The sequence below is a fragment of the Canis lupus genome, chromosome 37 (assembly GCF_048164855.1).
Source record: "Canis lupus baileyi chromosome 37, mCanLup2.hap1, whole genome shotgun sequence".
Classification (NCBI taxonomy): domain Eukaryota; kingdom Metazoa; phylum Chordata; class Mammalia; order Carnivora; family Canidae; genus Canis; species Canis lupus.
The window spans coordinates 16,611,380-16,633,445 of NC_132874.1; the positions used below are offsets into that span (position 1 = coordinate 16,611,380).

The window sequence follows — 22,066 nt, forward strand, 5'->3', positions numbered from 1 at the left end:
ACTGGGCAATGTGTGGGGGTGACAGTAGAGTTCACATATGGTCTGGAGGAGCATATTTCAAGTAAGCTTGATGAGAAGAAAACCACTGTATCAAACCCTCTGATTTAGGAAGTATGTATGTGTGTGTGTATGTGTGTGTGTGTGTGTGAGTATAGAACCTTCCTGTTCAGTCAGCGATAATAGTGGCTAGTCAAGTTGATATCCAGGATAGAAGACATCTATTAATATTAACCTAGGCCATGGTTTAATGATGCAGCGAATAGCTACCTGGGGTTAGAATGGCAGACTGTGCATGATTGGTTACAACCCTGTGGATATTTATATTAACATATGGCACGTTCCTGTTATGTATATACATCTTCACTCATTATTGCAGCTAATGGATTCTATCATGCCAGATCCAAGAACTGTAGTGTGGAAAAGGGGCCGTCCTGTGAAGAACTCAAGAAGACTTGTTTGTGTTGGAATACTGGTGGGAAACATGGATGGAACACTCAAAGGAATAACTGAAGTGAACTTAATAAAGGGACTATTTAGGGGCAACTGGGTGGTTGAGCATCTGCCTTTGGTTCAGGGCGTGATTCCAGGGTCCTGGGATCAAGTCCCTCATCAGGCTCCTTGCAAGGAGCCTACTTCTCCCTCTATGTCTCTGCCTCTCTCTCTGTGTCTCTCATGAATAAATAAATAAATGAAATCTTAAATAAATAAAAAAATAATAAGGGGACTGTTTAGAGAAGTGTGGGGCAGTTAAGAGAACCTATAAGAAATGATTAAGCATCCAGAGTCTAGCACCAGAGAAAGTCATTACCACACCTGCACTAAAGGGGTGAGGAGAGAGGGCAGCATTACCAGAACATGAGGAGAACAGGAGGCATGGAAGGGGCTGCCTGTGGAGGCACTACTGTCAAAGTTGTGACCCTAAGGGAAGGAGTGGGGCCACACCCTGCATCTACCCATCTCTCTTTCCTTCCTCTTTCTAAGATTCCTCTGGTCCCTCCCATTGACCAAACCCACCCAGAAGCCAGAGGCCAAGGAAAGTCATAGATATCATCTACAGAGGTGAGCCACCTTGGGCATAGAACAGGGCAAAGAGGGGTGAAGTATGAGTATGGTGGGGCACATGGAGAATTACGGCCATAATATTTTTACTTGGTCTTACTTAGGGAAAAGTGAGCTGGATGCAGGTAAATCTCTCTAGTACATTCCTAGGCTAATTGACCGAACAAATTAAAGTTACTCTTAATGGGAAAACTATGCTTAGAGTATCAGAAAGTAGATAGACAGGCCTGGTTATTTCATTCTAATTAGATCTAAGCAACTTTGACGGACTATTTCTTAAATTATTAAGTAAAGAGGTAGAATCCTTTAGAGATGAAAATTAAGTGAGCAGCAGTAATTTTTCTTGTTACTTGGTAAGTTTAGCATTATTTAATGTTACCTGGGTCCTCCCCAACTGTCACCCTTAGTGATTTATACTCAAAGATTTGCCTTAAACATGTCTCTTGAGAGCATTTCATTTTTGCCATGGAAGGAATAGTTTGTCTTTAATGAACTGATGAGATTGGAAAAGAAGCTTTGTCCTGGGCTGAGTTGCCACAGGAGGCTGGTCATCTGTCCCCTCTTTTTAGATTGTCTGCGCATGTTGTGATTAGCATAGTGGTTGATGGGATATCAGCTCTTTGGTGAGATGATGTGTGAGTCTGGGATTATGGCAATTCATGATACTTAGTTCTAGGACAACTGGCAATCTGTGAAGCACCCTTGGAAAGAGCCCAGTTCAATCTGAAGCAGAGATCATGGACTTAATGGTTGGAGTACATTTTTTTTTATTTGTTATTATTATTATTTTTAATACATTTATTTTTTATTGGTGTTCAATTTGCCAACGTATAGAATAACACCCAGTGCTCATCCCATCAAGTGTCCCCCTCAGTCACCCAGTCACCCGGTTGGAGTACATTTTATAAATGAGTGTATGTCTTAGTGACATTTAACCCTAAATAAAATATGCTACCTAGAACACATATGTTCATAGGGTTCTGTTTGAGCAACACACTTTTACCGAGCACTTACTCTATGCCAAAAAGTTCCAGGAAAGACAGTATAACAGTGTCTCAGAGGATTTCTTTCTACAACAGAGAAAGCAAACCCTTGGCTTGCAGACACATTCAGTGAGTTGAAGTCTGTATATTCTTAGAAGAGCAGTCTGTGGTGACAAAACAGCTTCTGGCCATTCAAACCATGGGGCTTAGATGGAGTTTTATTTTCTGCCTCTTGAAGTCATCAACCCTTGGTGGAGCCTGTTTAGAGGCAGTGCTTTGTAATTCTTGATGAATGTCCAATAGTAATTATAAGGTTATTGTATTTGATGATAACAGCAATGGTAATAGCAGTAATAAGAAAACAATAGTCTTCAGTATCTGTGCCTGTGCAATAATAGTGTTTGTGGTGCCAGGTAAGTGGGGTCTAGCACCAAATGAGTCAGGCAGCTCATCTACTCCTTCCCTACCAGTACTTTTTCCAGGATGCCATCACGTCCTGAAAAGAAGACAGAGGCACTATGTAGAAGACCCTCTATGACATCACAGACCACCTCGTTTCCTGCTTTAGTCTTAAGACCCAGCCTGACATAATCTAGGATCTCATATATTCGTGCATATTTCTAAACAAAAGGTACAAAATCTCCAGTGCTTCCATAATAGAAGAAAACAAGTGTATTCAACATCCCTCAAAATCCTTTCTCAAGTGCTCTCTTTTCCTTGGGAGTCAGTAGGATACACTACCTGCTTGTAACAAATCTTTGCTCATTGACCATCTGTGCCAAAATGGGATTTAATGTCAGGGATATCTCCCCAAAAGTTCTATTAAAAGGGTGTTAACTTGTGTCTGTACAATTCCTGTCTTGCAGGATTTTGTTCACAAGTACCCTCCATCCTGAGGTGGGCACATTCCCAGTAGGAAAAAAGACCACAATTAATAGATCTTCACAAAAATCAAACTCAGTCTTTGGTTTTGAACTAAGGCCAGTTGCCAGTTTAGGCTTAGGCTCCATCGTTTTGTGACCTTGCAAATCCTTTACTACAGAGGGCCAGACAATGTTTTGCTGATTATCAAGTTGCCAGGTCACTGAAACATAATAGAGGAGGGTTTAATTTCTCTCTATTCCTCACCTCATACTGAAGACGGTGAGGATACCTTTGTGGGAATAACCTGCATAATAATTTTAAAAAATGGGGCCATGTCCGTATTGCTCCTCATTGAATTGTTACAAATTCGATGTGACAAATTTGAACAAAGCCTTCAAGTTTTGTCCAAGCCTTCAGAAAACAGAGTGGTATGAATTTCAGGTGCTCAAGTCACAAAGCCCTGTGATTTGGGGGCCTCCCACCAGCCAGACGAACACTAAACCCCTTGGATAAATGTCTCTCTCGGACCCAGTGTGGATGACTCCTCCACTTATCTACTTTCTGGGGCTCTTATGAGGATTAATTAATGCTTATGAAGAGCTATAATCACCTTGGATGAAAGGAGCGGTAGAAAAATAATGACCCTTCTACTTGGCACCTTTCATCTGAGGATCTCAAAGCACTTCACAAGCTTGAATTAATTAAGCCAAGGTAATTGCAAGGTATAATGACAATAACAATAATGATTATAATTATCCTCAACATTATTCTTAAGAACCTGATTTGAAATCAATTCCCAACACCACCTCTGCCATGGCGGTGGTCAGCCTCTTGCTCCCCGGCCTGTCCTCCCTCTCCTCACTCACCCCTTCCTCACCAGCCATGCCTGTGACCTCTACCATCACCCTGGAAAGAACATGGGTTTTTTGGAAGGAGGGATACAGCAATCTGGAGTAGCACCTGTATTAGTGGTGACTTTTAGAAATGTGGGAATACACCATGTATTCAGTGATTGTTTTTGGAAGCATTTTGGATGAATGCTTTCTTCTTTATGATTCTTAGTGACAACAGTATATGCTTATACAGCACTCACTTTGTGCCTGGCACGCTTCTACGTGCTTTTGTGTATTTACTTATTTGAGTCTCACATAGACCCTATAAGGTAGGAACCATTACCATCATTATCCTGACTTCACAAATGAGGAAACTGAGGCACAGAACAATTTGAGACCTTACACGTCACAGAGTGTATCATAACCAGGTCACGGAATGGAAAGCAGCAGGTTGGAATTTATGACATGGGCAATCTACTGCCAGAATTTGCACTTTTAATCACTACACTTCACTACCTCTGTTAAGAGGAAATAGAATCATAATTTTTATGCAGGAACAGGGGCCAGTTCCTCATTACCTTATGTAATTATTATTTTTTTTTCAGACTTCTCAGAGTGGGAAAAGCATGGCTTTAGAATGGATCATCTGGATTCAAATCCCAGTTTTGCTATTTATTAGCTATGTAACCTTATGAAAATACCTAGTCTTTTAATGCCTCGGGTCCCTCTTCTTCAGATGGGGCCTATATAGTTCTTTCCTCATAGAATTATGTGATGATTATATGACCTAATCCATATAAAGGACTTGGAGCCATGGCTGGTGCATAATAAATGCTCAATAAATGATAACTGTTTTTATTACTCACCCTTTAATAGGTAACAGATTTATTTAAAAGTTTAAAAAGTCATTGTCTGAGAGACTCCAGCATTATCCCTTGCATTAAGAAAGATATAAATGAGAGTTCCTATAAGGTATTCAGACTAATTTTATGGAGTCCTGTTGTGAACTTAAAAAATTCTCCCAAGATATTAAGAGTCCATTCTGTGAAACAGATAACTTTTTCCTAAAAAAAAAGATCAGAGGCCGTCTTCTGGTCTACTAATGCTCCATAGAAAACATTTAGGGCAGTACTCAACTGGTCCAGTGCCCTTTCTATAATGTAGTGTGTATGTGTGTGTATATATGTATATATACACAAACACACACATATATGCACATATAGATATAAATAAATATATATATATATATATATATATATATATATATATTTTTTTTTTTTTTTTTTTTTTTTCATGATGCCACTCTGGAAATCTCCCATCCAAACCACCGCAGTATCACCCTAGAGCAAGACTAATGCTGATGCTCTGAGAAGTAGAATTTCTACTGCTCTAGCAGTGGCAAAAAGCCCAAATAATACAGGTAGAGATCTAGTTACTTAAATAAACCTGAGGCATGTCCATGACGATCATGTTCAAGGTTTTCTCACATTGTGTAACATTAGATTAATTTAGCATTGGCTAGAGTTTACTTTTAACCTGCTCCCCTTCAAGAGGTCCTCTCTAGGGGCACTAGCCTTCTAATAGGTAAACTTGCATAATGCTGGTTTCCTCTAGAGTCTCCTGAACAGGGCATCTCTTGTGGGTCCTGGGGAAGCTGTCCTCTAGGGGTTGGAATGCCTTAGACATGGGATTTTAGTGTGTAGGAGAAAACAGCCCCATCCAAATCCCTGTCCTATAGTCCCTTGATTTTGTTGAGTTTGTGGTTTCCTACAAAGATGGAGGGGTTTTTTTTGTTTTGTTTTTAGCATATCTTTAGTATTGGCATTGTACCAAGGACTGGATTTTTTAAAAATAAATTGATTCTCTTTTCATTTCCTTGTCTTGTTCTTGGGCTTGTGACTTTTTAAATTTGTTTGTTTTATTTTAAAATTAGATAAGCATTTCCTTTTGAGTTATCGGGGCCACTGCCAGAACTACTCAAGTACTATTATAATTATAATTACCTCTTACTCATCCTGACTGCATGTTTTTTGGGACCAGAGAGATACCTTGGCTTTCTTTTGGTTGGGAAGAATGTCTTGGAAAAGAATAAATGAAAAGATTAAGGGGAGGGTCTCAAGCTGATTAGCAGACTGTACATGGGCTTGGAGTACAATGATGTAACAAACAAAGCCTCAAAAATTAATCTTAGGTGGAACATATGCTTAATTTTCTCTCTTATCTTTGTTTGTGTAATAGAGTCTGGTATCTGGATCCTGAAAATAATGGGTAACCTGGGCTAGGATTCTTTGCCTTTTCTTACTTGTTTCTAGAATATCTCTGAGTTGAGCCCATGCTTTAGTTTTGTGTTCCAAATGTCCGATCCTCATGGGAGGGACTAGTTCTGGGTGGTTCTCAGTTCTTTTTTTTCAGCCAGTTTTTCAAACCAGCTCATTTCCAGTTTACTTTTCATCCCACATTTAATGGGGTAATGGTGTTGAGTTCTTGGGCTTTTTCACCTTAGCCTGAGGGGCCTCATGCCTGAGAATTTAAATCTCTAGTGAGCTTCTCACTGCAGCTCTAATGAGATGATCAAGAACCACCTAAGGCTACATCCTAAATTATGGACTACTGATGGGAAAAGGCCTGTCAGTTGGCCAGGCCAGGGGACACCATCCCTGGCACCTTTTTATGTTTCACAAAGCTGATTGGTGCAACCCAGTTCTAATTAGCATTTAACTACTTGTAGTTGAACTGTATGGTGAGTTGACAGTACAGAAATATGGACAGACACAGTTTAAGGAAGAATTGGAGTTTTTTGAAAACTGTTTGAAAAATTCACCTCTACCTTGAAATGACTTGGACATTTGAACCCTGTGTTACGTTCCTATGGCTTTAGCCTTGTCTCTCCCGAAGCATCTAACAATGAAGTTTTGTTGATGAAATAAATGAAGACAATTCATTTTGATTCTTCCAGTCCTATCAGGCTTCCTATCAGGGCTACTTGCCATCTCAAGTCCCTGGCCACCAGGATGTGTAGCACTGACACAGCCAAAGGCGTGGAGTGGGTAACAGGACAGCCCTTTGGCTCCCCGACCATATCTGTGATCCACTTTTGACCACTTGTGAGTCTAACAGCACTGTTTTCTTTAAAATTTTTTAAATTTGAGTTTAGTTAACACACGATGTTACATTAATTTCAGGTGTCCAACATAGTGATTTAACAACTCTATATGTCATGCTGTGCTCACCTCAAGTGTAGCCACCATCTGTCACCAGGCAACACTGTTAAAATACCATTGACCATTACCCCGTGCAGTGCCTTTTATTCCCACGGCTTAACTCATTCTCTAACTAGAGCCTGAAGCTTTTACTCATCATTTTGCCCATCCCCCCTGACCTCACTTTCCCGGTGGAAACCATCAGTTTGTTCTCTGTTTTTATGGGTCTGATTCTGCTTTTAGTTTGTTTATTCATTTGTTTTTTAGATTCCACATATAAGCTTCCTATTCAGCAAAAAATATGTAAAACAGTTCTCTAAGTCTATTTATTTATTTATTTATTTATTTATTTATTTATTTAATTCAGAGAAAGAGAGAGAGAGAGAGGCAGAGGGAGAAACAGGCTCCATGCAGAAAGCCCGATGTGGGACTCGATCTCAGGTCTCCAGGATCACACCCCGGAGCTGCCTGCAGCTTCCTATAACTTAGCTGAACATCTGAAAGGAATTCCACAGAATCCCTTGGTTGTCACGTTGAAGGCAGAGACAGGAAAAGAGGAGAAGAAAAATGGGAAGTGTTTTGAGGGTCCCTTGAATGAAGATTGGGAGCTTCCAGGAGGTGGGCTCCATCAGGAATGCTAAGGCTGGCACACTTCCTGGGATGAGTAGTCTCCCTTGAAGGTCCCTTGGAAGCTGCTTGGAAGTTGATGCTGACCTTGGCATGGAGTTTGAACCCACTTCGAGGTGATGAGCACTACAATGTCTCCTTTTCTCTCTTTCTTCTTCCAGCTGCATCTCCACCAGCAGAACCTTGGAGCTGAAGGGCACATGAATGTGGAATAAAAGGGGAGAGTCTACAGGGTTCCTCCAGGACTGATGAGAAACTGAAGCAGAGACACTCTGGGGAGACTGGATGGCAGAGTGGGGGCGAAAGGTTAATCTGTCCTCTCCCTCTGGGGGCATCTGAGATCTTGAGGTCCCTGTGGGCTTATGATGGGGAGCCTCTCTCATGCTTGAGAGGAGGGCACTGGCACTCTCACAGGTCAACCCTATGCAGTAGCACGAGGTAGATGTTAAGAAAGTGTCTGGGCAAAAAAACCTCCAATTTTTTAAAAGCAATGATGGAATTGAAAGGCAAGGAAGATGAGAAATCTTTTCTTTCTTTACCAAACAGAAATACTTACCTGGAGAACAGGTTTTAGTTCTTTCTCAAAGACTTCAGAAGACAGAATAACTCATAAAAATGCTTTGTGAAGCTTATGGACAAACGTTTCTATAGAATATTTGGCAAGGAAGTTATACTTCATACAAAACATATTGATGTTGACTCTAAATTTCTGAAAGCATGATTGAGAAAATGAGGTTTACTCAAGAAATAAAGTAAATCTGAATCGCTAGCTTAAAATGGGAGAAGAATAGAAATGTCAGCAATAATGTCATGAGAAGAACAGCTCTTGATCCTTATTCACTGAAAAGAAGGGAATATGTTGCTTTTGCTTCACCCCTGTCTTTGGAAGCTGCTAAACAATAGACTTTATGATTTCTTTTTTAAAGCTTGATTTATTTATTTTGGAAGGAGTGACAGCAAGAGCAAGAGAATGAGAGAGAGAGAGAGAGAGAGAGTGTAGGGGGAGAGGCAGAGGGAAAGGGAGAAGCAGACTCTGCGGAGCATGGAGCTGACCTGGGGCTCTATCCAAAGACCCTGAAATCATGACCTGAACCAAAATCAAGAGTCAAGCACTTAACCCACTGAACCACCCAGGCTCCCTGAGACTTTATTACTTTTGAATAAACTTCCTTAGCACAAAGGTCATCAATACAAAGAAAGACATTTTTTTCTTTTTTTTTTAAAATTATTTACATTCAGTTAACTAACATATAATGTATTATTAGTTTCAGAGGTAGAGTTCAGTGACTCATCAGTTGCATATAACACCAAGTGCTCATTACATCACGTGCCCTCCTTAATCCTCATCACCCAGTTACCCCATCACCCTACCCCCAACAATCCTCAGTTTGTTCTCTATGATTAAGAGTCTTATGGTTTGTCTCCCCTCTAATTTTGTCTTTTTAATTTTTCCCTCCCTTCCCCCATGGTCCTGCTTTGTTTCTTAAATTTCACATATGAGTGAGATCATATGATAATTGTCTTTATCTGATTGACTTATTTCACTTAGAATAATATCCTCTACTTCCATCCACATTGCAAATGGCAAGATTTCATTTTTTGATGGCTGAGTAATAGTCCCTTGCATATAGTTATATATATATATAACTTCTTTAGTCATTCACTTGTTGATGGACATCTGGGCTCTTTCTGTAGTTTAGTTTGGCTATTGTGGACATTGCTGCTAGAAACAGTGTGGTGCAGGTGCCCCTTCAGATCACTACATTTGTATTTTTGAGATAAATACCTAGTAGTGCAATTTTTAAGAAAGCCAAAGAATGGCATTTTTTAAAAGAAAAGCATCCAACGTAGACAAAAGACAGATATGGGAACATTTCTTCTTATGGTGTACTTAAGAAGCCTGAGATGACATCATCTCTTATCACAGACTTCCACTGAAATTAGATGTCCAGATACAGCCAAACGAGAGTCACCATGAGGGGCACTGGCTTCTTGTGACAAAGGAGCTGTAGCATTCTGGATCACATCCAGCAGTGATGTCCTGACTTGAATACGGAGGCAGGCCTTTCATTTTAATGGAGTGTGTGTTGTAATCAGCAAAAGTACCAGAGAGGCTTCTGCTGTAGGAAATGTATTATTGTTTACATTATCCTTAAATAGACCAAGCAAAAACAAAATAAATGTAAAAGAGATAAATCCACTCTGTGTCTAAGAAAGGGTGGTAGTGGTTTAGGGTGACACATCTTGCAGCCTTGACTTGCAGTCTGGTCTCACATAGAGAGGTCACAAAGGCAACATTCTTCCTCTTTTGCCCTGAAAAGTACCAAAGATTTATTAATGTGCTTAACAAAACGGAGTGACTTGTGTCTAGAAGTCTCAGGTAAGTTCAGTGATATGTTCCCATGGAGGCCAGGGAAAGGAAAGGGGGTATGGTGTTGGTATGACTGTGCTTTCCTCTCTCTGTCCTTTCCTTTCTGCCTCAGGGACAGTTGTCCTAGATGCTACTTTCCAACCCAAGAGTATCTTATACTGGGGATCCCTGGGTGGCTCAGGGGTTTAGCGCCTGCCTTTGGCCCAGGGCATGATCCTGGAGTCCTGGGATCGAGTCCTGCATCAGGCTCCCTGCATGGAGCCTAGTTCTCACTCTGCCTGTGTCTCTGCCTGCCTCTCTCTCTCTCATAAATAAATAAAATATTTTAAAAAAGAGTGTCTTATACTGGAGTCAATGTTATTTCTGTTCACAGAAATTATTTATGGTAAGGAAAACAGTTTGTTCTGGTTTTCCTTCCTCCCTCCCTCCCTCCCTCTTTCCTTCCTTTCCCTCTCTCCCTTCCTCCCTTCTTCCCTTCCTTCCCTCCTTTTTTCCCTTCCTTCCTCCCTTCCTTCCCTCCTTTCCTCCCTTCCTTCCTTCCTTCCTTCCTTCCTTCCTTCCTTCCTTCCTTCCTTCCATTTTTCCTCTTGACTACATTGCTCTGTCCTTCGATTGGCTGTATTTTCTTGGAGTTCCTGCTCTGCGCATGGTTGTCTCTGAACATGTGGTCTGGTGCAGAGTCTCTGTCCTGCTCATCTCTGGTAGCTGCCTGACTTCCCAAAAGTTCTGTCGCCCTCAGCTCCTGTCTATGAATAATGGTGTTTGTTGACAACCTATGTCAAAGAGAAGTTGGGAAAAAGTGGGCAAGGTGCTTAACAGAGCACTTTGGGCATCTTGGAAGAGAGGCACCATGTAAATCCAAGGGAGTCTTAGCTGGAAACCAGTCTCTGAGCGCTGCTCAGCCTTCACATGTACTTTTATCTCTCCATCTAGGGATGGAGAGCTTGGCAGGCTGGTGAAAGATAGTTTCTGGATTGCATATTCCAGATTGTGTGTGCGCTGTGTTATTGTGCAAAAGGGCGTGCCTTCACGTACGGCCTCCTCATGACTTAGTCATGGAAGATCTCAGAGAGGACGGAGGACTTTAGGAAGACTTTTGAAGATGAGAGTAAGAAAGATGTGCAGTGCATGCAGGACAGAAGGAAGCTTTGTGAGCGTAAGAAGTGACTCTGAAAGCGAAGAACGCAGAAATGGGAATCATCGTATTTAACTTAGGAAGATGAATTTTAACATCTTTCCAGGAATTTGATCTGGGAGGAAAGCTTCTTCTAACCTCATAGCTGTGAAAATGACTGCTACTCCTTTGAGTGATTCTGAGAAGGAAAAGCTCAATTTAGAACTAGGTGTTGTGGCAAGTTTATATTCCAGTTTATATATATATTTTCTAAACTTAGAGGAGAATTATCAGTTCCTACTTATGGGAAGTGAATCACCATAAAATGGAAATGCAACCCTGACCATACAGTCCTGAACATATGTAACCCTTGATTAGGTTTTTGGTTAATCAAACAAATACATAAGCAACCTAACAGAGACCGCTTGTGACCACGTTTGGTGGAAATGGTTATAAAAAATTAAAAACAACAAAAACATACAAAGTGGAATTGGCATTTCGCTTTGCCTTAAGGCTGGTCCTGAATCTAAGTGATGAAAGAGAAAGAAGATAATAATGGATTAACAGAGTGTGACAAAGAGCCAACTTTGTCATGGACATGAATACCCTGGCAGAGGGGACCCCGCCCTCCCGGCTCTCATGCCAGTTTGGTTAAATTCCCAGGCCCACAGGTATAGGTCTGTCCTGAGCAGAGGTGAACCTGGCCCTGCACCATCGCTAGGCCAGAGAAGTTAGGGAAAACTGGAGAATTTTTAGTGCAAAGATGAAACTTGCCATCTGGAATCAGAAGAGCTGTGTTTAAACCCCCGTGTCACCATTTATTAGCCAAGGTAAGTGTCATTTAAATTAAAATAAAAAAAAAATTAAAAAAATTAAAAAAAAATAAATAAAAAAACACAAGTCTCATTTTACACACCGACAAAACAACAAGGGTTATTGTTAAGGATCAAACAGAAAAAATATACTTGAAAGGGTTTTGGAAACTTTTTTTTTTTTTTTTTTTTTTAGAAAATAGAAACAAATTTTTTCTTGACTTAGAACCTTGACATCCACTCTTTCTTAATTGGAAGAGTAGACCAGTATTATCCTTGTTTTGAGTGAAGATAAAAAACCCAAATGCTCTATATTTAAGGTTCAAAAACTAGATATAATTAAGAGTCCTTTGAAAGAGGGATCTTTAAATAAAAAGTATGGTATCGATACACATATTTCACCAAAAATCTATGATTTGGGCAAAATGCTGGGTTCGATTCTGGAAAGCTCCTCCAGCATTTTCCTGAAGCATCTCCCCCCACCCCCCAATTCCCAGCCATGGTGAAACTGAGAATAATCGCTCCATTATGACACATGCTTTCCTGTTACATTAAAGCAAAAATGAGTTTGCCAAGAAAAAGCAGCTTTTCTCAGAGGGTGTAGCACATGTTGTGGGAAAACTAGTCTGGCTGGTTCTACCTCAGCTCAATCTTTGAGGGCAATTTTTGCTGTCAGCCATACCAGGGAATATTAGAGTAACCGTCGCCCTGATGCCAGGTCCCTATTTCAGAACGCATATGCACACGCACATGTACACACATGCACACGCACACACACTCAGAGTCACTGGAAAATTATAAATTGACATAACTTTCTAGATGGCCTGAGGACTTCAGAGAGTTAGAGAAGCATCAATCAGATAAAACCTGTGTCTGTCACCTATGTTTTAAAATGTTACAGTCATGTTTAAATAGCTGGCAGGTCAGTCTTTTTTTTTTTTTTTTTTTTTAATTCTTCTTTTCTTTTCTTTTTTCTTTTTCCAGCAGGCAGCAAAAGAAGCTTTGACAGACTGGAAAGATTCATTTCCTTCGTTCATTTTTTTTTGGGGGGGGGAGGTGTTTCTTTTTATTTGTTGCTGCTTTCATTTACCCTGGAGGTGGTCACCGTCTGGTCTGCCACTGGATGCGGGGTGCTGGGCAGAGAGGGGGGCCACAAGCCAGAAGATTGCATCATTGCTGCAGAGGAGGGCAGAGCTGGGGCAGGTACGTAGGTAACTGCAGCAGGTTTTTCTCCCACCAGCCCCCTGCTCCCTGCCTGAATGCCGTGAACACAATCTTCAGCACACCTTGTCATCAGAGGAACTTTCTGGAAGCCAGCCAGCTGCAGGGCCCAAGGTCAAGCAACCACCATGACTCTCAGCAAACAAGGAGAACCTTGGGGGACCCGAGGAGGTGATGGCAGGTGGAGAGGCAGCTAAAGTCCTCTGCAGAGCTGCCCGCTTGCCACTGTGGCTCTGTTGATGGCAGCGGCTGCTGTGACCGCTGGGAAGGCTTTATCTACTGATCAACACAGTGTGCCAGAGGGCTGAGGGGACAGCCCGCTTTGGCAGAGGGTTCCAGTTGTATGTAGCCTGCAACCAGACGGCAGAAGGGAAAGGGGAAAAAAAATTTCCAACAACAGACCAGCAGGATCAGTTCCTTAGAGCACAGACACCAGGGCTGGGCCTTGCTTGCTCCATCCTGGCTCTTGCCGCCGTGGCTGCCTGCTTGCATTAATTACCTCTTGGTCCCAGACACATTTACTCCAAACTACCTTTAGGGTTCAAAGTGCAGGAACAGAACCACTTGGGTTGAAAGCAATTAACAAACAGGTTATTTTAAATTAACAGACACTTTTACCAGCTGGCCCAAAGAGCTGGTTCACGCCGGTCATTGCAGGGCTGGCAACGCCATGTATCTGGTGAATGAGCGAATGGGTCATGTGCTTTCTAGCAATGCTGGCTAATTTTATTTTGAGATTTAAATATCTTGAGACATAGCTGCCAGAGAGGTAAACCGAGGCAAAACAAACAAACAAAAAACCCCACAAAAAAAACAAACCAAAAACCCCCCCACAAAACAAAAACAGGAGACAAAACACTAAAAATTTGACAAATTTCTAGGATGAGTCACCTTCATTTGTATGTTTGAATTTCTGTAAATGCATTATTAATTTGTTGTCAGTTTTCTTTTCACTGTGAATTTTTCTAGCATCCCTAGAGTAGCTGTTACAGTTTTGGGGATATATCCTTTCTTCTTGCATTGTAGGGTATATGCGGCTTTTTTCTACTATTTTGATGCAAGAAGGCACTCTGTTTTATATTGCCTTTCCTGTAGTGGGGATTTAATAATGTTGAATGAAAAAAATGAATTGTTTGTTTCCAAGAATTCAAAGTAGGTGACTATAGGATAAAACCCCAGAATCTTACACTAAATTTTAGCAAGTTAATAATAAGCTACCTATTGCTTCATAAAAGGGTTCTTCTTAGGATAATGGGTTCCATGACAGCTTTCAACATTATTTGATTTCCGTGCAACTTTTCAGGAACAGTTAAGAACATAAAGTGGGAGAATGCCCATTGGGTTATTGTGGGTGGTAATGACATCTGGGGAGTAGCTGTGTTTTCGTGTAATTTACAGCAGCAGTAAATGCAGATTGATTAAAATATATCCACATGTGCAATCTGCTCTTCAATCTATTATTTAGATAGACTACGTAGAGGTGGTGCTCCTTTGGTGTTTTGTGTAGTGCCTAGGGCACTGTTGACACTCATTAAAACTTAAGGACAGTAACGTCTGGCAAGCATGAGACACAAATTTTCCATTTTACAAACCATTGAACAGAAATGGCAAGGCATGAAATGCCAGGTAAAAGGCCCAGAGATATTATAGTGCCTGATAAAGATAAGTATATTTAGTAGACTTTTTCTCATTGAAGGATTACCACTCAATCCTAATCATTTATTATAAAGAATCAAGAGAAAAGGCTGACAAGGTCAGGCATTAAGTTAAATTGAAGAGGCAGCTCCAAAAAAAATTAAATTCAGGGGTCCAAAGTACTAGGCTAGAATGAGAAATTGAAATGTAGAAAATAAGAGAAGATATCAAGACCCATTACAACCAAGGTTTTAAACTGGGATATCATAAATTTATATCATGAATTTACTCTGAACCAAGTCCACTACTAACCAATGTTTTGAACTTTATTTTACCCACCGGATTCTCTCTAGGGAAAGTTTGGCATTTAAGGAAATGCACTGATTCTTCCATGTATAAAAAAGAAAAAGACATCATGGGGGACAACCTTCTAAGATAAAGGCTTGACATAAGAAGACCTAGGTTCTGGCTTGGCGCTGTTGCTAATAAACTGTAACACTGACAAAGTCTTGTTTGGTTTGCTTTACTCTAGGTTACTCCCTCTATAGATGAATAGCACTTTCCTACAATGAGACTTGTTGTGTCTAATAGTCTAATTTTAAATAAGCAACTTTCTACGGGGAAGTCATTTGTGTTCAACTGATGGCCAAGATTGCCAGAGAAAGGTACGAACAATCCAAAAATTAGCACAAAGAACCCTGAACTAGGGGTTAAGAGACCTACAGTGTATTTCTGCCTTCATTTTTCCCAGTACTTTATTTTCCACGTTAAAATGTGAGCAGAACCCTATGACCCAGCAATTGTACTACTGGATATTTACCCAAAGATACAACTGTACTGATCTGAAGGGATACCTATACTCTAATATTCATAGCAGCAATACCCATAATAACCAAAACTATGGAAAGAGCCTAGATGTCTACTAACAGGTGAATGGATAAAGAAGGTGTGGTGTATATACAATGGAATATTACTCAGCTGTCAAAAAATGAAATCTTGTCATTTACAATGATGTGGATGGAACTAGAGGGTATTATGCTAAATGAAGTAAGTCAATCAGAGAAAGACAATTATATGTTCTCATTCATATGTGGAATTTAATAAACAAAACAGAGGAACATCAGGGAAGGGAGAGAAAAATAAAATAAGATGAAATCAGAGAAGGGGACAAACCATGAGACTCTTAATCATAGGAAACAAACTGAGGGATGCTGGAGGGGAGGAGGATGGGGGGACAGGGTAACTGAGTGATGGGCATGAAGGAGGGCACATGATGGAATGAACACTGGGTGTTAAATACAACTGATGAATCACTGAGCTCTACCTCTGAAACCAATAATACACTATATGTTAATTAATTGAATTTAAATAAAAATTAAAAAATAAATACAAAAAACTAAAATAAAAATAAAATGTGAAGCAGAGTACAACCCTTATTTAATTAGCTTGGGTGCTGTGGGAAAAAAATGCAGTTTCCTGTATTTTAAAAAAAAACTTACTTTTTAAGAAATACAATAATTATGTACATATAATTATCATATTGTAGCATATTGTATTGTATACCATATTATATAGTATATATAATTATTATATTGTATTATATATAAATATTATGCAATAGATCACAATATAATGATGTACACATCATTATATTGCATAATACATATTATATATAGTATGTAACTATGTATACATAATTATATATACATAATTATAAAACAATATAATAATTATGTACGTGTAATTATTATGCTGTATTACATTTATATCATATACATGCATATAATTATTATATTGTATTATACATAAATATCATATATATATAATGCAAAAAGAGTGCCTAGGTTTTGGTCCTATGGGGCACCCAATGTTGCAGCAATTTGTTTCCAAAACACACCAAATTATCTTTAGTTGTGCTATGTTTTCCAGACCAAAATAACCTTTAAAATTCTAAACTTAATAAAAACAATGTCTCAAAACCAACAATCTACTAATTCAGATAAATAGCACATACACTGATTGAAGTATAGCCCGAAATAAAATCTGCCATTAGTATAAAAACCTTTAATCAGATTCATTTCAATGTTTTCACTTATGTGTCAATATTATTAAAAAGTGTCTCAATAACTTAAACAAGCAGGAATAGTTGCGATCCTGTGGCTTTTGAGAGTGAATCATCTTATGGGCAGTGCTCCCCATCCATCACACACAAGATGCCAGCTGACTTCAGAGCAATGTCACCCAACAAAGGGAAAGGAGAACATAACCCATAGCAATGAATGAAAGGAACAATCAAGTGAGCCAAGTATGAATGGGGGAAACTGAGGCAGAGTATGTCACTTTCTCAAAGTCAAATGGCTAGTAAGGGCCAGTCTTGGAGCTGAATTTTAGCTTACAGATTCTGGGCTCTTTCCACTGCACCTGCTAGTCCTGATGCAACAATGTTGACACTGAGGAAGAAGGAAGCCAGTAGGGGAAAAATCAGCACTTGCTCTACCCTCCAGATAATCCATCTCAAGGCACAATCTTTTAGAGAACCTCCAGGTTTTACCAGTTTGCTTTGCAGACGATGTGCTATTCCTTCCCACTGTTCATCGGCTCCAACTGGTACACCCTTGCCCAGCCTTTTCCAGGTATGATGTGACTTCAAGAAGGAAATTAAACAAATGATTTCATCCTGGGACACATTTAAAAATGCTTGCTTTGCGTACGTTCAGCCCTACTCTCTCTTCTGATCAAGCAGGAAACACATCCTAATTCAGCAAAATCTATTCTGATGTTCACAAGTGCCCTTCCCACCCATAGACTCACCACGACTTCTTGCTTCCAAGAATTCCGTAATAAACATGGTAGCCTCCTTTTCTCATCCAGTGCTTGTTCTGTAATGACAATAAAAACATTCATTCTTATCTTGATGAAGTCCCAATAGTTCATTTTTGCTTTGTTTCTTTTGCCTTCGTGGATGTATCTTGCAAGAAGTTACTGTGGCCGAGTTCAAAAAGGGTGTTGCCTGTGTTCTCCTCTAGGATTTTGATGGAATCTTGTCTCACATTTAGATCTTTCATCCATTTTGAGTTTATCTTTGTGTATGGTGCAAGAGAGTGGTCTAGTTTCATTCTTCTGCATGTGGATGCCCAATTTTCCCAGCACCATTTATTGAAGAGACTGCCTTTCTTCCAATGGATAGTCTTTCCTCCTTTATTGAATATTAGTTGACCATAAAGTTCAGGGTCCACTTCTGGGTTCTCTATTCTGTTCCACTGATCTATGTGTCTGTTTTTGTGCCAGTACCACACTGTCTTGATGACCACAGCTTTGTAGGACAACCTGAAATCTGGCATTGTGATGCCCCCAGATATGGTTTTCTTTTTTAAAATTCCCCTGGCTATTCGGGGTCTTTTCTGATTCCACACAAATCTTAAAATAATTTGTTCTAACTCTCTGAAGAAAGTCCATGGTATTTTGATAGGGATTGCATTAAACGTGTAAATTGCCCTGGGTAACATTGACATTTTCACAATATTCATTCTGCCAATCCATGAGCATGGAATATTTTTCCATCTCTTTGTGTCTTCCTCAGTTTCTTTCAGAAGTGTTCTATAGTTTTTAGGGTATAGATCCTTTACCTCTTTGGTTAGGTTTATTCCTAGGTATCTTATGCTTTTGGGTGCAATTGTAAATGGGATTGACTCCTTAATTTCTCTTTCTTCAGTCTCATTGTTAGTGTATAGAAATGCCACTGATTTCTGGGCATTGATTTTGTATCCTGCCACGCTACCGAATTGCTGTATGAGTTCTAGCAATCTTGGGGTGGAGGCTTTTGGGTTTTCTATGTAGAGTATCATGTCATCGGCGAAGAGGGAGAGTTTGACTTCTTCTTTGCCAATTTGAATGCCTTTAATGTCTTTTTGTTGTCTGATTGCTGAGGCTAGGACTTCCAGTACCATGTTGAATAGCAGTGGTGAGAGTGGACATCCCTGTCTTGTTCCTGATCTTAGGGGAAAGGCTCCCAGTGCTTCCCCATTGAGAATGATATTTGCTGTGGGCTTTTCATAGATGGCTTTTAAGATGTCGAGGAAAGCTCCCTCTATCCCTACAATCTGAAGAGTTTTGATCAGGAATGGATGCTGTATTTTGTCAAATGCTTTCTCTGCATCTAATGAGAGGATCATATGGTTCTTGGTTTTTCTCTTGCTGATATGATGAATCACATTGATTGTTTTACGAGTGTTGAACCAGCCTTGTGTCCCGGGGATAAATCCTACTTGGTCTTGGTGAATAATTTTCTTAATGTACTGTTGGATCCTATTGGCTAGTATCTTGTAAGAAGCTTTTGCACAGCAAAGGATACAGTCAACAAAACTAAAAGACAACCTACAGAATGGGAGAAGATATTTGCAAATGATGTATCAGATAAAGGGCTAGTTTCCAAGATCTATAAAGAACTTATTAAACTCAACACCAAAGAAACAAACAATCCAATCATGAAATGGGCAAAAGACACGAAGAAAAATCTCACAGAGGAAGACACAGACATGGCCAACACGCACATGAGAAAATGCTCCGCATCACTTGCCATCAGGGAAATACAAATCAAAACCACAATGAGATACCACCTCACACCAGTGAGAATGGGAAAAATTAACAAGGCAGGAAACCACAAATGTTGGAGAGGACGTGGAGAAAAGGGAACCCTCTTACACTGCTGGTGGGAATGTGAACTGGTGCAGCCACTCTGGAAAACTGTGTGGAGGTTCCTCAAAGAGTTAAAAATAGACCTGCCCTATGACCCAGCATTTGTACTGTTGGGGATTTACCCAAAGATTCAGAAGCAATGAAACACCAGGACACCTGCACCCCTATGTTTCTAGCAGCAATGTCCACAATAGCCACACTGTGGAAGGAGCCTCGGTGTCCATGGAAAGATGAGTGGATAAAGAAGATGTGGTCTATGTATACAATGGAATATTCCTCAGCCATTAGAAATGACAAATACCCACCATTTGCTTCAACATGGATGGAACTGGAGGGTATTATGCTGAGTGAAGTAAGTCAATCGGAGAAGGACAAACAGTGTATGTTCTCATTCATTTGGGGAATATAAATAATAGTGAAAGGGAATATAAGGGAAGGGAGAAGAAATGTGTGGGAAATATCAGAAAGGGAGACAGAACAAAAGACTTCTAACTCTGGGAAATGAACTAGAGGTGGTGGGAGGGGAGGAGGACAGGGGGTGGGAGTGAATGGGTGACAGGCACTGAGGGCGACACTTGACGGGATGAGCACTGGGTGTTATTCTGTATGTTGGTAAATTGAACACCAATAAGAAATTAATTTATTAAAAAAAAAAAAAAAACATTCACTCTCCGCTGTCCTACCGAGGCCATAAGAGTGGCAAGTTTTCTCTGCTATCCACCTGGCCAGGAGCTCGGAGGGTTTCATTCCCACCTGTCAGTCTCTAGGGGACATGTGTCATGCTCCAGGACCCTTGCATTTTCCTTAAGGATAACCTGTTATAAATCTACCTTGCTGAACCAAACCCATGATTTCTAAAATCCTGCCACCTTGAGCAATAGTCTGCAGCGATCCGATTCTGCTTAGGGTGTTCAAGATTTTTTATTTATTTACTTATCATCTATTTATTTATCATACCTCAGAGGACTTCAAGAAGCAAAGAACTGTTGGGTTTTAAAAGAATACAGGAAGAGGAAACCACGGAATAATTTTATAAAGAATAGAATTCCAAAGTTCTAGTTCAATGTCGTTCACACTTCTGAACATTTTCCTAAGCATCTGTAGGTGGTGCTGGGATTAGCAACCATAAGACTGCAAATTACTGATACTCTGTGCTGCAAATGTCAACTATGAAATTAATTTGACTGGTATTAAAAACGTCGACGCTAATTGTAGGCTCAGTAGGCACAATACATTTTATTAGCACAAACTACACCATTGCGTAATTATTATTTACTTGTAATGTAATCATCCTATCAGTTTGCCAGAGTTTTTTCTCCTGTGCAATTTCTTTTTCCTATGACTCGTCAATATTACTACAGGAGCTGAAGCATAAGCAAAACAGTGTGTTTGAGAAGCATGAATAGCAGACGAGGAAAAAAACAATCTTAATTTTTCAATGGTGAGTTCTGTGTTCTAGACTTCATGCTAGAAGTTGCAACTTTGAAAGGTCGCTAAACAGAATTTTAAAATTATCGGGGTTTTGAGACTGATTTTGGAGAATAGTTGCTTTTACATCTTGACTTAAGGAACCTATGAAACCAACATGTAAAATATAAAGTAGTCTGGGCCATATCGTACTCTGAACCACGTTCTGGGCTCCCATTGGCAGGATCAGATGGGGCGAGCTTCAGAACTCGGTCCTCTAAACAAGCCTCCCTCACAGCTCTGTCAGTGTGAACATCAAGGAATGTTCAAAGGAAAGAGGTTGCCCAGAAAGACTATAGAAGAGAAATAAGTTCTAACTGGTACAAGGAAGCTGGGTTGGAGCTCTGTTGTATAGGCTGGCTTTCAACAAAACACAAATTTCAAGGATAGAAAAGTTCAATAACCAAAGTTGCTTGGTTTTGCTGAGGATGGAAGGCATCTTATGAACTCTACCTGAAGGCAGGCACTGTGATGCTTAGAAGTAGAAATGCAGTTCCAGGATTGGGTCTGAGCCAGTCAATATCAGAAAAGTGCCCAAGTTGTCAATTTTAAGACAAATGGCTCCGCATAATAGAGGCCAAAGACGTTGCTGGTTTTGAGTGTTTTGCAACTCCAGCATCGTGTAAGTTCTCTTGGTCAGGTGTGTATTGATTTGAAGGCAAACAAAATGCTTTTCTAGAAGGGGATGTAGTTTTTACGTATGTATGTATATATGTATTTCAAAGTGTAATTGACGTGTGAAACTATATTAGTTTCAGGTTTTCAACATGATGATTTGATATTTGTATCTATTGCAAAGTGATCACGATAGGAAATCTAGTTAGCAGGGGCTATGGTTTTAACTTTTAATCAGTGGGAGTAGTGGTTACTCTTTAATTAGCTTGGTAACTATAGGAATAAAATTGGAGAGGATCTTTGTCTTGTTTGTTTGTTCTAAGTAGGCTCAATGCCCAGCAAGGAGTCCAACATGGGGCTTGACCTCATTCATGACCCTGAGATCAAGACCTGAGCCAAAATCAAGAGTTGGACACTTAGCCAACTGAGCCACTCAGGCACTCCCAAGTTGGAGGCAATCTTAACGATTTCTAGTTCCTAGCCTAGCCTTTCTGGAATTAGAAGATGAAAATTAATAATAGTCAAAAAATTTTTCAGTAGTAGAGTTTTCGAAGTAAATAATTATTATTT

At 40.0% G+C, this 22,066-nt stretch overlaps 1 long non-coding RNA gene across 2 annotated transcripts; it reads left to right on the forward strand.

Moving 5' to 3' along the window:
* The first annotated feature begins 12,437 nt into the window (after window positions 1-12,437).
* Window positions 12,438-15,210, forward strand: LOC140626193 (uncharacterized). Of its 2 annotated transcripts, none has more exons than XR_012025392.1 (3): window positions 12,438-12,785; window positions 13,104-13,265; window positions 15,073-15,210. It is a non-coding gene; the product is annotated as an uncharacterized lncRNA (long non-coding RNA). The 2 variants fall into 2 exon arrangements; XR_012025391.1 differs by having other exon boundaries at window positions 13,104-13,255.
* Window positions 15,211-22,066: the final 6,856 nt, after the last annotated feature.